This window comes from Suncus etruscus, chromosome 6 (assembly GCF_024139225.1).
Source record: "Suncus etruscus isolate mSunEtr1 chromosome 6, mSunEtr1.pri.cur, whole genome shotgun sequence".
Lineage (NCBI taxonomy): Eukaryota > Metazoa > Chordata > Mammalia > Eulipotyphla > Soricidae > Suncus > Suncus etruscus.
Genome location: NC_064853.1, coordinates 88990421 through 89005780, shown reverse-complemented (window position 1 = coordinate 89005780; position 15360 = coordinate 88990421). Strand labels below are relative to the sequence as shown.

Genomic DNA, 15360 nt, shown 5'->3' with positions numbered 1-15360 from the left:
ACTCAGATCCACTGCAAGCAAAGCCTTACTCACTGTAATATAGCCTGCCCCTTCGATATATTTTTAACTATTTTAAAAGTTCTTCTTTGTGACTTGAAAATTTTGTGAAATTCTCATTTCAGTCACCAAAAAGTTTTGTTTGAACACAGACTTATTTATTTATAACTGCTTTTGCTCTGAAAGGGCAGTGTTGAGTAGTTAGGACAGAGGCCATGAGGCATACTAAACTGGAGAATAGTTAATGTCATCTCCATATATAAAAAAGTTAGATGATTTTGCTTAAATGATTTGACTTAAATATGTTATAGCAGAGATAATTTGGAAAGACATTAAGAAACCAGATATTCATTTATGATTTTAAGTTAAGTATTTTTGATGTACCATTTGATTGATGTTTTTGGTTAACAAATCACTGAAATGAATTTCAAATAAAAGGAAACTTTAGGAATACTCTTCAGTAGAGCACTTGCCTTGCATGTGTGATGCTCAGGGTCTAATCCCTAGCACATACACCCCTGCTCCAAAAGTAATAAACTTCAACTAATATCTGATAAATAAGAGCAAGCTAGTCATGTTTTAATGCGGATAATAGCACATATTTGGGACCTAAGAGATAGTACAGTGGTATGTAGGGCATTTGCCAGTTTTGATGTTAGGATCATCCCATATGGTCCCCCTGAGCAACACCAGGAGTGATTCTAAGAAATAGTTGCAGAGCCAGATAAAACTTGGGCATCTCCAAGTGTGGCCCATAAAAACAAACCAAAAGAAGTGAATATTTGGGTAGGAGAGAACGAACTGAACATGTGCTTTGCATCACTGGAGGCCTGGGTTTGATCCCTGATAGTGCAGGGTTCTCTAAGCAACCAAGGAATCACTCCTGTGACACACGATGTCGTCCTAAAACAAAACAAAATTTAAAATGTTAAAAGTAACAATAAAACACTAATAAAGTTTATTCAAAAAAATGTATGTGATACTAAGTTTATTTATCAGCCTTAAGATATTGGGTTGCTGGAGGAAAGACTGTAGAAAGAAAAGAGAATGAAGTGAGGATGATTCATGCCCTCCTAATGAATAGTAACATTGGGGCCTAAGAGATAATGCAGAAGACATGAAGCTTGTCTTTCATGCGACCAACTTAAGTTCAAGTTCCAGCATCCCATGTAGTCTCCCATTCACTGCCAAGAATGATTTCTGAGAGCAGAGCCAGGAGTAAGCCCCGAGAACCCTGAGTGTGGCCCAAAAACAAAGGATAGTGACATTGCTTCCTTTGATGTTATACTTATACTATGTTCATTTGTTTTCTTCTGTTTTTCTTCATTTGTTTCTTCTTCATTTTCTTCATTCTTCATTTCATATATTGTCCAAAACCTATACTCCAAGGTCTATATTATAAGCAACAAAATATCTGAGTTAATACTTTTTCTGTAGCCTAACATTTTCCCTAAAGCCTCAACTCCACCTTCATTCATCAATTTGATAATTAATCATTACAAAGAAACGAAAGCAATAACTCAGAGCTGTATGCATTTTCAAAGGTTTAAACCGTCAGAGCAATCAATGCTTGCATTACCATCTTCCAATATAAACCTAACAAGTAAATAGAATGAAGTACATATGAACATTTTTCTAGACCTCAGTAGATGTTTAGAAATGGACTCAGAATTCAGATTTTATATATATATAAACTGCCCTTTATAAAAAACCTCATTTGTAATCTACAAGCATCAATAGTTTGTGTGCCTGGGTGCAGTTCCTGCTTTGGACTCAATGGGTCGCTAGTCTTCCATTCTTGTAAGGTTGTCCTGAGCCCATATAATACAGCTTCCCTTTCTTATTAACTCTATGAATTCGGGTTATAGGATCATTACTGCCATTACAAAAGGTTACTGATCATGTTCTTTCTCTTAGCCATTACTTAAGTACTTGTGTTTCTTTTTTTTAAAAAAAAGAAATTATTAATACAAACTTAGAAACCTGCAAGGGAGAATCATGTTATGACTAACACAGGATTTATGTACATTTATAATGATTTCATTTGCTTTTTAAATTTTTTTGGCCTTCCTTTCTCTATGTTGATGTTATTATTGCAGTAACATAGGACAAAGTGTACACAGACTTGCCGTGGGGCTTGCAGTGTTTGTGGTGGTGCTCCTCAGAGGCCCAATATCAGGCTTCTGGAGCAGAACAATAATACACAGGTAGGGCACTTACCTTTCATGTCCCTGAACTAGGTTCATTCCCTGGCCAGAAGTGAATACCTGAGCACAATCCAGGTGTGGCAGAAACAAACAAACAAAACAAAAACATCAGGTTGCTGCAGTCACACTGTGATGCTCATTGTCCACAAGGTGTTGCATTCTTTTGTGAGTGGGAATTGCAACCACACCCCCACAGTTCTCAAGGCTTCTTTTCTGGTACTGAGCTAAGAGGTTACCCCTGGCAGGGCCCAGAGGATCATATGTAGTTTCAAGGATTGAACCAGAATAGTCACATGCAAGGCAAGTGCCCTCCCACTCTACTATCTCTCTGGGACCCTGGACTTGCGCTGATAATTATATACCTGCTTGGTAAGGGGTCTCATTCCCTTGACCATTAAAATTACATCTTTTTCAGTTTCCGTGCTCACACGAGATCACATCCCTTCAAGGTTTGTGGTACTTTTGAACTTCTGGGTGCTTTGTGTCCAGAAATCACTGTGTGATCAGGGATCAAACTCTTGTGCTTTTTTTGTGAGGTGCACACCCAGCAGGCTCCTGGGTCTGCATTCAGAGATCATTCCTGATAGGGTTCAGAGAACCATATGTGATGCTAGGGGATGAACCTGAGTTGGCTGGGTGCAAGGCAAACACTCTACCCCACTGAACTATTTCTCCAGCCCCTAACTTCCACCCTGACCTTGCTAGCAGGGCACTCTTATTTTCATTTTTTTTATTTTTGGGTCACACCCGGCAGTGCTCAGGAGTTACTCTTGGCTCTATGCTCAGAAATCGCTCCTGGTAGGCTCAGGGGACCATTTGGGATGCTGGGATTCGAACCACCATCCTTTTTGCATTTAAGGCAAACGCCTTACCGCTGTGCTATCTCTCCGGCACCTAGCCAGGCATTCTTAACCAGAGTTATTCCCCAGTAAAAGTATTTCATTTCAAACTGCAAAATTAAAAAATGTAATATAAGCCATTTTAGTATGGCTATGTATATGGACAATCATTCTAAGTATCCTTCTTTGTTTACAAAAAAATATTACCAAACAAGTAATACTAATATAAGTCTGACTGGAAATAAAAGTATAAATAATTGGAATCTGGAATTGAATTTATACCAATAGAAATATTATCAGTCAGAATTATGCCTTTGCCAAAAGTAGGAAGAGATTTGCTACACATTTCAAATAAAACGATCCTGATAAAGAAACAAATGGAGTGCAGCTTAGGCAGAGCTAGCCCAGGGCCACCATCCCCTGCCTCTCCCATCTTGTTAAAGGAGTTGGGGTAGTGCAGGAAATGAGGGTTCCTTGGCCTGTAGCGGGTCTCTAAAACTCCTCGCCTGGTCTTTGCTGCTGATCTGAAGGTGCAGCTCACTTGTACTGCTGAGCTTGCAGAGCTGGGGTGACCCCACGGCCCCTCTGGGAAATTTGGATGTTGATGCCCAAGAAGAACCGTATGAGCTCCTTTTCAAGGAAGGGGGTGATGGTGGCCAAGAAGGACGTCCACATGCCTAAAACACCAGGATGTTGGCAGACAAGAACGTGCTCAGTCTTAACGTCATGAAGGCCATGCAGCCTCTCAAGTCGCAAGGCTAAGTGAAAGAGCAGTTCGCCCTAGAGACATTTCTACTGGAACCTTACCAATGAGGGGATCCAGTATCTCCGGGATTACCTCCACCTGCCTCCAAGTTCGTGCCTGCCACCCTGCGTCTCAGCCGGGCCCTGAAACTGGGAAGGCCACTACCCAAAGGTCTGGAGGGCGAGAGGCCTGTAAGATTCACCCAAAGGGAAGCCGACAGAGATACCTACCCGGCGGAGTGCTGTGTCCCCTGGTGCTACAAGAGAGCCTAAGCTGGTGCTGAGTCTAGCAACAGAATTCCAGTTTAGAGGCAAAGATTTGGTCGTGGACGTGGTCAACTGCCCCAGTAAAGTTGGAGATTGTTTTGTGCTGAATAAATCTATGCCAGAAAAAATTTTTATGAGTCTTTACTATTATTTCATATTGTCCTCACAATCTTTCTGCCCATTTGACATAAGCACTTAGCAGAAATCAAAGGCAGCTAAGCAGTGGCACAATTAATCCCATTGGTGGTTTTTGGTTTTTTTTTTTTTTTTAAGTGGCATTATATTACCCTAAGACACTTTTCAGGCAAGACGTTGACTTTTCCCACTGTCAGCACCAACATCATAATATGAGGGAGTTACACTGTGCAAGGAACAACATTGAGCTATCTCAGATGTTCTTGCCTCATATGAGTCTCTAGTAGACTCCTTAAAAGTGGTTTTTGGATCATAGAAGGATTTCAACTGCCATATAATAATACTGATTGCCAAGTACTCACCTCCTGATACATGCTTTTTATCAGAAATGTGCTTTACATGAACTAGTTTACATGTAAAGTACACATTTTTGTGCAAAAGAGATCCAAAGATTTAACACAACAGCAAACAGCTGCTAAAAGAGCAGGGATTTGAAACTAGGGTGCCTGATCCTACTACACACCAAAAATGCTATTTCTACTTCCTAAGATAACATCTCCATCCCATTTTCTCTATACTTCTAGTTTAATTTTAAAAATTTTGGTGATTGTTTGGGTTTTTGTGGAGTTATTTTTTTTTTGAGTCATTTAGTATCAAAAGATACTAAAAAAAAATACATGCAGGGACTAGAGCTGGGAGATAGTACAGCACTTAGGGGCATGCCTTAGTACATTCCAAACCTGTGTTTGAAGGCTTCTTGGTTATCTCTGGGTGTGGCCCAAGAGGTCCCCTATGACTACTGGATTGGTCTGATATCCCCAGATCACAGAGCTTGAGCAACACCAGTATCCTTAGCCTTGTTTGAAACCACTGGCCTGGTTTTCTGAGAATTGCCAGTAAAGGACCCCTGCACCTCCTGAGCATGATTTGGTATTTTTTATAAAGGTAAGTCTAAACTCTCTCTCCTATTCAACTGCCCAATTCTCATTGCAGACATCCACTGTTCTTCCTTTTTTTCCTTTTTTTCTTTATTTAAACATCTTGTTTACAAATATGATTGTGATTAGGTTTCAGTCATGTAAAGACTTCACCAGTGCAACATTTCCACCACCAATGTCCCCAAACTATCCCTCCATTCCACCCATCCCCACCTGTACTCTAAACAGGCTTTCCAGTTTCCTCATTCATTCACCATGATTATGGTAGTTCTCAGTGTAGTTATTTTCTATAACTGCACTCACCACTCTTTGTGGTGAGCTTCATGAAGTGAGCTGGCAGTCCAGCCCTCCTCTCATTGTCTCTAAGAATTGTTGCAAAAATGACTTTTATTTTTCTTAAAACCCATAGATGTGTGAGACTATTCTGTGTCTCTCTGTCTCCCTCTGACTTATTTCACTCAGCATAATAGACTCCATGTCCATCCATGTATAGGAAAATTTCATGACTTCATCTCTCCTGACGGCTGCGTAATATTCCATTGTGTATATGTACCACAATTTCTTTAGCCATTCATCTGTCGAAGGGCATCTTGGTTGTTTCTAGAGCCTGGCTATAGTGAATAGTGCTGCAATAAATATAGGTGTGAGGAAGGGGTTTTTGGAGTACATCCACTGTTTCTATAAATAATAATTTTTTGTTACAAAATTAGAATTCACTGTATGAAAGTGAGTTTACCATTTTTCTTTTGGAACAGAGATCTAGATTAATAGAACTGAGTGTATGCTTTGCATGCAGGAGGCCCTGGGTTCAATTCCCAGCACTGCCAGGAAAAGTCCTCAGTATCAAACTGGGAATGGCCCCTGCACATACTGGGTGTGGCCCAGAAACAAAATAAAACAACAGTCATTTTCTTTGGAAACTAATTTAAGCAATCTACTTTCGTTTTTGTTTTGTTTTGTTTTGTTTTGGGCCCACACTTGACAATGCTCAGGGTTACTTCTGGCACTCTGAATTCAGGAATTACTCCTGGCTGTGCAGGAAGGACATATGAAGTGCCAGCAAATGAATCCAAGTTGGATGCTTGCAAGGCAAGCATGCACCCTTACCTGCCTTTAATATCTCTCCAGTCCCAACTTGCTGAACACTTTAATTTCAAATTTTGTAGTTGATAATGTGCACACATAGCTGGAAACTGAAAGAATACACAAAGTGGAAATTAAGCCTGTACTATCTCAAATACCAAAGGTCCCCAAATGTATTTGTTCTATCATCTCCTTTTCAGAAAAAAAAATATTCAGTGGTTTCACAATCTCTAAAAATCTACTTACTTTAGGCAACAGTAAGGCCTCCCCCAGATTGCACCAAGGTAATTGGCTTCCTCCCTCTTTCTCTCAACCAAAAGGACACATTTATAGACCCACCTCTGAAGAACAACCATGACTCTAATCCTGGAAATTTCCCCAGATTGAACTACCATTACCAGTTTTGGGGTGGTAACCTTTCAAAAGACCCAGTACTTTTAATATATAAAAATATTATCTGTGTCCTTTTATTTTTTTTAAACAATATTGTTGTTTACAGAGGGCTATAATATTAAACATATTGCTTGATACCTGATTTAATTCACTTCACCTAATAGCTTGGATATTATCCCATGACAATATATATAATTGTGTGTGTGTGTGTGTGTGTGTGTGTTGCTGAGGACCAAACCTAAGGCCTCCCTCATGCTAGGATGTGGATGTGTTCTACCACTTGAACTATCTCCTTACACCCTCTCATTCATTTTTCACATCTGTCCAAAATTCCATTATATGTATATCATATGTATATACCATATATTTCATCTCTACACGAACATTTAACTTGTAGTCTTTTTGCTAGTGTAAATAATGCTGCAATTATTATTCTTGTCTGTGTGCATGTGTGAGGGAGTTTTAAAGTAGGATGAATTCCCAGAAAAGGAATGGTTAGGTCACAGGGTAGATGCATTTTTTAGTTTAATAATCATTGCCAAATTACACAGCAGTTGTACAATTTATATTCCCCCACTGACATGTTTCCAAGTCTTTTAAGCCTCACCAACAAAGAATTTTATCAAAGTTCTGTCTAGTTAGAGTTTCTTAGTTGTTTTATTTATTTTTTTTTTTTTGAGGCTTGAGGCCACACCCAGCTGTGCTCAGGGACTTCTCCTTGGGGAGAGGGTTGTTTCCTATGTAGCTTAGGAAATCATGCTGTGCCAGGGACAAGATGGAATTTTATATCAGATATTTTATTCATTCATTAGTGGTTGAAGTAGAGCCTCCAGTTTCTCTGTTCTTTATTATTGAATATCTACTTTAGACCAGGCATTGAGAATATGAGAAAGGACCCTCAGTTCCACCCAAGGCCAGGAACAGTGCTCACGGGTAAGCTCTTGGCTGCTAATATTTTCCATTTGCAACTTGGGAAATGAATAGCAAATGTTCACTTAGATTTAAGTGTCTCCCAAAGCTCCAGAAGATGTGGGTGGAGACTATGTAAACTTCCCATCTGAAGTCTTTTTCTCTCCCTGTTGCATATGAATGAATAAGACTATGACAAACAAAAGAGAAGGCTTTGGGTACTCCTAGGAGATGGCACTCACAAAATAATTGTGGTGTGTGCTCAATTTTTAACCCAGAAACAAGTAATAGGGTTTCTTTTGTTATGTTTTCTTTTGTTGGCAAGTGAGACAAGGTATTTCTTTGCTGGCTCATTTTTTCTATAGTGGTAGAGGAACAGCAGCAAAGTTTTGTTTGTTATTTTGGGTTTTTTGTTTTGTTTTGTTTCTTAGAAAAAAAATACAGTAAGCACTGTATAGGGTGTTTGACTTGAAAACAGCACAGCCAGGTTCGATTCCTCATATCCTATATGGTCCCCCAAGCACCACCAGGAGTGAATTTGAGTGCAGTCAGGAGTAACCCCTGAACACTGCTAGGTGTGGTCCCCAAATTAAAACAAATAATACAAAAAAATAAGCAGGCTCATAATTTATTAATTACAAAACTATTAGTTTCAGGATCTGTTTAAATAGATAGCTGCCAGTTTTGTGTAAACTGAACATAAGAACACTTATATTGAATCTTGCCTTTTTGATAATTTCTTTCTCTTTGTTTCTTCCTTTCTTCCTTTCTTCCTTTCTTTCTTTCTTTCTTTCTTTCTTTCTTTCTTTCTTTCTTTTCTTTCTTTTCTTTTCTTTCTTCTTTCTTTCTTTCTTTCTTTCTTTCTTTCTTTCTTCTTTCTTTCTTTCTTTCTTTCTTTCTTTCTTTCTTTCTTCTTTCTCTTCTCTTTCTTTCTTTCTTTCTTTCTTTCTTCCTTTCCCCTTTTTTCCTTCCTCCTTCCTTCCTTCCTTCTTCCTTCCTTCCTTCCTTCCTTCCTTCCTTCCTTCCTTCCTTCCTTCCTTCCTTCCTTCCTTCCTTCCTTCCTTCCTTCCTTCCTTCCTTCCTTCCTTCCTTCCTTCCTTTCTTCCTTTCTTAGTATTTTCCCCATTCAGAAGTATATATTCAAGTCAGAGCTAGTGTCTTTTTTTGTCACAGAGATCATTTTTAAAAAATATTTTTTAAGTTAAACCACCATGTGATATAATTACAAAGTTGTTTATGAATGCGTTTTAATCCTACAAAGTCCAGCGACCATCCCTTTACCAGTGCATATTTCCCAGCACCAATACTAATGTCCCCAGGTTTCTTCCTGTCCTTCCCCTGCCCTTCTCCTTGACATCCTCTATTGCAAATATATTTTCTTCTCTCTCTCTCTCTCTCTCTCTCTCTCTCTCTCTCTCTCTCTCTCTTCCTTTTTTTTCTTTTAGACATAGTGATTTGCAATATTGTAACTGAGGAAGTATCTTTACCTCCTTACACCTCCCAGTTCTTGTACAGAGTTATCATTTCCAACTATCATTGTCATAGCAATCCACTGCACTGACTACTCTTTGTGGCAAGCTTCTTACCATGAACCCGTCCTCCTGGACCTCAAATCTATTGTCTTCGGGGATTATTACCATACAGTCATACAATCCCCCTCCTTTTTTTTTAATATCTCACAAATGAGTAAGATAATTTTGTCTGTCCTTCAGTCTCTGACTCATTTTGCTCAGTATAACTTAACTCTCTATATCCTTATAAGAAAATTTCATAACTTCATTTTTCATAAGAGCTGTGTAGTATTCCATTGTTTAGATGTATCATAATCTCTTTATCTATTTATCTAGTTTGAGTAATTGGGTTGTTTCCAGATTCTGGCTTTTGTGAATAGTCCTTTATTGAACATAGGAGTGCAGATACCCTTTCTGCATTGTGTTTTTAGACTTCTAGGGTATATTCCCAGGAGTGGTATTTCTGGGTCATATGAGAGTCCAAATTCTAGTTTTGTGAGGAATGTCCATATAGCTTTTTTTTTGTTTTGTTTTTTGTTTTTTGTTTTTTGGGCCACACCCGGTGATGCTCAGGGGTTACTCCTGGCTGTCTGCTCAGAAATAGCTCCTGGCAGGCACCGGGGACCATATGGGACACCGGGATTCGAACCAACCACCTTTGGTCCTGGATCGGCTGCTTGCAAGGCAAACGCCACTGTGCTATCTCTCCGGGCCCGTCCATATAGCTTTCTAAGTATGCTGGACTTGTCAACATTCCTACCAGCAGTGAAAAGAGTCTCTCTCTCCCACATCCACACCAGCATTGATTTTTCTTAATCTGTGTGTGTGTGTGTGTGTGTGTGTGTGTGTGTGTGTGTGTATGTACCAGTGTTTATGATGTGAGATATATCATTGTTGCTTTGACTTGCATCTGATGATTCATGATGTAAAGGATATTTTTCATGTGCTTTTGGGGCTTCTATATGTCTTTTTTGAGGAAGTTTCTGTTCATCTTTCTCCCCATTTTTGGATGGGGTTAGATGATCTGTTTTCTTACTGAGTTCTAACAGTGCCTTATATAGCTTAGATATTAACCCCTTATCAGATGGTTATTAGGTGAATAGTTTATGCTAGACTATGGGCAGTCTTTGTATCCAGTTCACCATTTCCTTTGAGGTATAGAAGCTTCTCATTTTAATGTAGTCCTGTTTGTTTATTTTTTCTTTCACTTGCTTGGCTAGTCATATTTCTTCCTTCAAGTTACCTTTAGCTTCAATGTCATGAAGAGTTTTTCCTACATTTCTCCCTCTGTACCTAATCATTTCCAGTCTGGTATCAAGATCCTTAATCAATTTTTATTTGACTTTTGTGCATGGTGTTAAAAGAAGGTCTGAGTTAATTTTTTGCATGCAGATGACCAATTTTCCGAAGCATCTCTTGTTGAAGAGACTTTCCTTGTTCCACTTAATATTTCTTGCTCCTTGATTAAAGATTAAATGAACATATATCTGAGGATTTGTCTCAAGATATTCAAGTCTGTTCCATTGATTTGAGTTGAAGGCTCTCTTCATTCCAATATCATGCTATTTTAATCATATCACCTTAGAGTACAGTTTGAAGTTAGGGAAAGTGATGCCTTCTACCTTTTTCCCACAATGATTGATTGCTTTAGTTATTTGTGAAGTTTTATTGCTCCATATGAAGTGCAGGAGTGTTTGATCTATTTATTTGAAATATCTTATAATGATCTTATAACTATAATAAACCTTATAGAGATTGCAATAATCCATACAGTGATACTTTGTATAGATAAATAAAAGTATAGATAGTTTATACTTTGGGGAGTACTAACATTATAATGATGCTAATCCTTCCAATCCATGAGCCAGAGAATGTTTCTATTTCTTTATGTCTTCTTTCATTTCTTAAATTGATTTCAAGGTACTTGATTTTTTTTTTTTTTTTTTTTTTTGGTTTTCGGGTCACACCCGGCAGTGATCAGGGGTTACTCCTGGCTGTCTGCTAAGAAATAGCTCCTGGCAGGCACGGGGGACCATATAGGACACCGGGATTTGAACCAATCACCTTTGGTCCCAGATCGGCTGCTTGCAAGGCAAACACCGCTGTGCTATCTCTCCGGGCCCGGTACTTGATTTTTTGAGGCAGAATTGTGAATGGGATTTTTTTAAAAATATCTTTCTTCTCTTTCTTCTCTCTCATTATTTTTATATAGAAAAACCATAAATTTTTGCATGTTCATTTTGTAGCCTACTATACAAATCTATTGTTTCTAAAAGCTTTTTGTAGTATTTAGTATTTTCTAAATGTAGTATCATATCATCTGAAAATAATAAAAGTTTGATTTCTTCTTTTCCTACAGATTCCTTGATATCTTTTCTTGCCAACTTGCAATGACAAGTACTTGTCATACTTAAGAAGTGGTGAGAGTGAAAAATCTTGTCTTGTGCCAGATCCTTATAAACTTTCTTCATTGAGCTTATGTGGTTTAAAGTACTATTATTAATGATTTCTCATACACATAATCAACACCACTCCCATGCCCAGTATACCTACCTCTCTCATCTAAGAACCCCAAAACTCTACTTTTTTCAAATAATTTATCATTTAATCACTGTGGTTACAAAAATGTTCATACTTGGTGTCAGTCATTGAATGTACATCACTCTTCATCAACACACTGATTCTTGAGTCTCTTTCCCACCCTTCCCTCTACCGCATAGTGCTTATATGTGTCACTGTTATGCTTTTCTTGATTATTCATTCTAGTCATCACTGCCCAGATTTTGATAAGCAGATAATAATGTTTGTACCATTAGCAATGTATCAGATTCAAAAGTATGTTCAGGAACTTTAGACTGGATGACAAAAGCAAACAAAATAGTTTACACACTAACCTTGGATTATTTTGCATTGTTCTGTCAGCTTTTGAAAGCATTAAAGTCATTCCCACTGCACTAACTTGTCTACAATAAGAAAAACAGTGATAGCAATACCTAGGGAATCTTTATTGTGTCTATCCCCTGGGCCGTGTGAACAAAGAGTCTAACAGAATCAACATGTCTCTTCTGAAAGATTCTTAATAACACTTAACAGTATCATTTGTGACTGCACTTGCTAAGTTCTCCTCCAAAAAGCTTATTTTGAAAACTGCCTGAATTTCTCTATTTCACATGATCATTGCTATGATCATAGTCATTATTAACATTTATTGAATTTAATTTCGGGGGGGTTGGTTTTGGGGTCACACCCAGCGGCGCTCAGAGGTTACTCCCAGCTCTGCACTCAGATTTCACTCCTGGCTGGCTCCAGGGACCACATGGGATGCCGAGATTCAAACCGCCATCCTTCTGCATGCAAGGAAAACACCCTGCCTTCATGCTATCTCTCCAGCCCCCATTATTGAATTTAATTTTTCACAAACTTCTTACCCTAAGGATATAATAGGAATAAAGTTATTAAAATATTTTAATATATATGATATATTTTAACAAGTACATAGTATAGATAAGAACTGAAAGGAGCACAAATGAAAATGGTTGTATATGACTAGTAGATTTGTAAATATTTTGTGATATTTTATTTGTGTCATAATTTGTTTTAAATATGACTTTCTCCTGGGAGCAGAGAGATAGTTCAGCAGGTCCAGTTCTTGCCTTACATATAGCTAATCCAGGTGACCTCCAGCACCTATATGGCCCCAGGAGCTCACCAGGAGTGATTCCTGAGGGCAAAGCAAGGAGTAAAAGGAGTAAAGCCAGAGAACCTCTGGACATAATTCAACATTTTTAAAAAAGATTGTTTTTTAAGATATTTTTAAAATTACATCATTAAAAGAATTTTAGGGGCTGGAGTGAAAACACAGCAGTAGGGTGTTTGTCTTGTATGTGGCTAGCCTAGGATGGACTGCAGTCGATTACCAGCATTCCAAGGACCAATTTCTTTTTTCTTTTCTTTTTTTTTTTCTTTTTGGTTTTTGGGCCACACCCAGTGATGCTCAGGGGTTACTCCTGGCTATGCGCTCAGAAGTCGCTCCTGGCTTGGGGGACCATATGGGACACCGGGGAATCGAACCGCTGTCTGTCCAAGGCTAGCACAGGCAAGGCAAGGCACCTTACCTCTAGCGCCACCGCCCGGCCCCGCCAAGGACCAATTTCTGAGTGCAAAGCCAGGAATAATTCCTGAGTGCTGCCAGGTGTGACCCCCACCCCATAAAAAAAGAATTTCAAAATCACAAATTAGGATTTTAATAGTTAGATTAAAATTCTGATGTTATTATAAGGTTTTGTAGTGGTCACATATATATATAAATAAATTTATATGATTTGATTTATTTAATAGTTATAAGATAACATTTTAGATAAATAAATAATCCATCTCAAACATGCATTTTATTTTTGGATTTTGGGCCACACTCAGCAATGTTCAGGGGTTACTTTTGGCTCTACATTCAGGAGTCACTCCTGGTGAGGCTTGGGAGTCCATACAGGATTCTGGGCATTGAACACAGGTTAGCCATATACAAAGCAAATGCCCTACCCTCTGTGCTATCACTCTGGTGAAACATGCATAACTTAACTTATTATAATTTAAGTAACTTTCTAGAGAACATGATTTTTTGTTGTTGTTGTTGTTGTTGTTGTCGATGGAGAGGTTTGGACCACACCCAGCAGTACTCAGGTCTCAGGAATAGCTAGGTAGTGCTTAGTAGACCATAAATGGTACCATAAAGTGAACCAGGGTCACAACTACTGCAGTTGCATGCAAGGGAAGTGCCCTATCTCCTGTACTTTCTCTCTGACCCAATATAATCCTAATTAAAATAATATATTGGGTGGAAGAGATAGTACAGCGGTTAAAGTGCTTGCTTTGCATGCAGCCAATCTTGGTTCAATTTCTCAACATTATATATAAAACCCTAAGCACTTCCAAGAGTAATTTCTAAGGACAGAGCCAGGAATAGCTAAACACCTTAACACCACGATATTCCCCTTCCTCAAAAGAAAGTTTTTTAAAAAATATACAATATTTATGACTGGAGAGAAAGTTTCAGGAATAAAATGTTTTGCCTTGCATGCAGATGAGCTCCAGTTCACTCTCCAGCACTATATATAGTCCCCTAAACAAGCAAGGGGTCACTCCTAAACACAGGGTTAGGAACAACTTCTAAATTCTTCTGGGTATGGCCTCCAAAACAAAGGAAAACATTTTAAAACTGCATATATGTGTATATATTTATATATAACATATATATGTTGAATGCACCAAATCAATATTAGTCCTGGATGGTAGTGGATGATGGTAGGCCTTTCTCGGCCAGGCTGGTACCTTGCAGCCCCTTCCTGCTGGCTTGTCTCAGGGTTCAGGGTAGTGGCAAGGAAATGATCCACAGGCAGTCAGGTTCAGGAGATATCAGCTTTATTACAAGGCTCTAACCACCATGCATGTATCTTACATGGCTACTAAGCTAACCTGTTAAGCAGCCTCTCTGCCTGCATCTAAATCTGTCTTTTATTCCTCTATGCTGCTTCTTCCCCTGGCTTATTACTGAATTCCCTCACACCCCTCAGGCAACCCCTTTGTTACCTTCCATAGATCCCTCCCAGGAGGGTCTCCCTCTCCAGGTGAGATAGCAGGAAGTTGGGGGGGGGGTAACATATATATGTATATGTTATTAGAGACAAGGATCAGCAAATTTGACCCATGGACTAGTCACCTAAATTTATAAATAGTTTTACAAACACAACTGTGTTCTTTTATTTCCCTATCATCATGAATGTTTTTGAGCTACAAACATAGGATTAAATAGTTGCCAACAAGACTTGATGGACTTTCTGACCCACAAGTTTAAATATTTATAACCTGGAATTTTGGGGGGGAAGAGGAGTAAAATCCTCAAATTTCCGTAAAGGGATATTTCATAATTTACTTCAGCTATCCCATATTGAGATGTTTCAATCATTTTTAACGTTCTGATTTTATACATATTTATCTAGATTAGCCATAGTTTTATTTGATATTACAAATATTTTGAATGTATCTGTATCTATATTTGCAAATATTTGATTGGCATAGAGAACTTTTAAAGATTTTGTATTTGGCAGTCACTATTTCTGCACTTGGCCAGCTCCAGAGATTCTATCTAGTCTCAAAAAAGACGTAAATTAAAAAAAAAAAAAGATGTAAATCAAGCCATGAAAAATCATGGGACACTGGCTGGCAATCTTAGAAGAAGAGAACAAGTCAAGTTTCCATCCTGCCAGAGTCGCACCAGCTGTATTCACCACCTACATTCTCTGCTTCATCAATGACTCATCACTAAACCATGATATCAGACACA

General features: G+C 38.5%; 1 pseudogene; it reads left to right on the top strand.

The window, feature by feature from the left end:
* Window positions 1-3641: 3641 nt before the first annotated feature.
* LOC126012095 (40S ribosomal protein S10-like) lies at window positions 3642-4182 on the top strand (annotated as a pseudogene).
* The last annotated feature ends 11178 nt before the right edge of the window (window positions 4183-15360 follow it).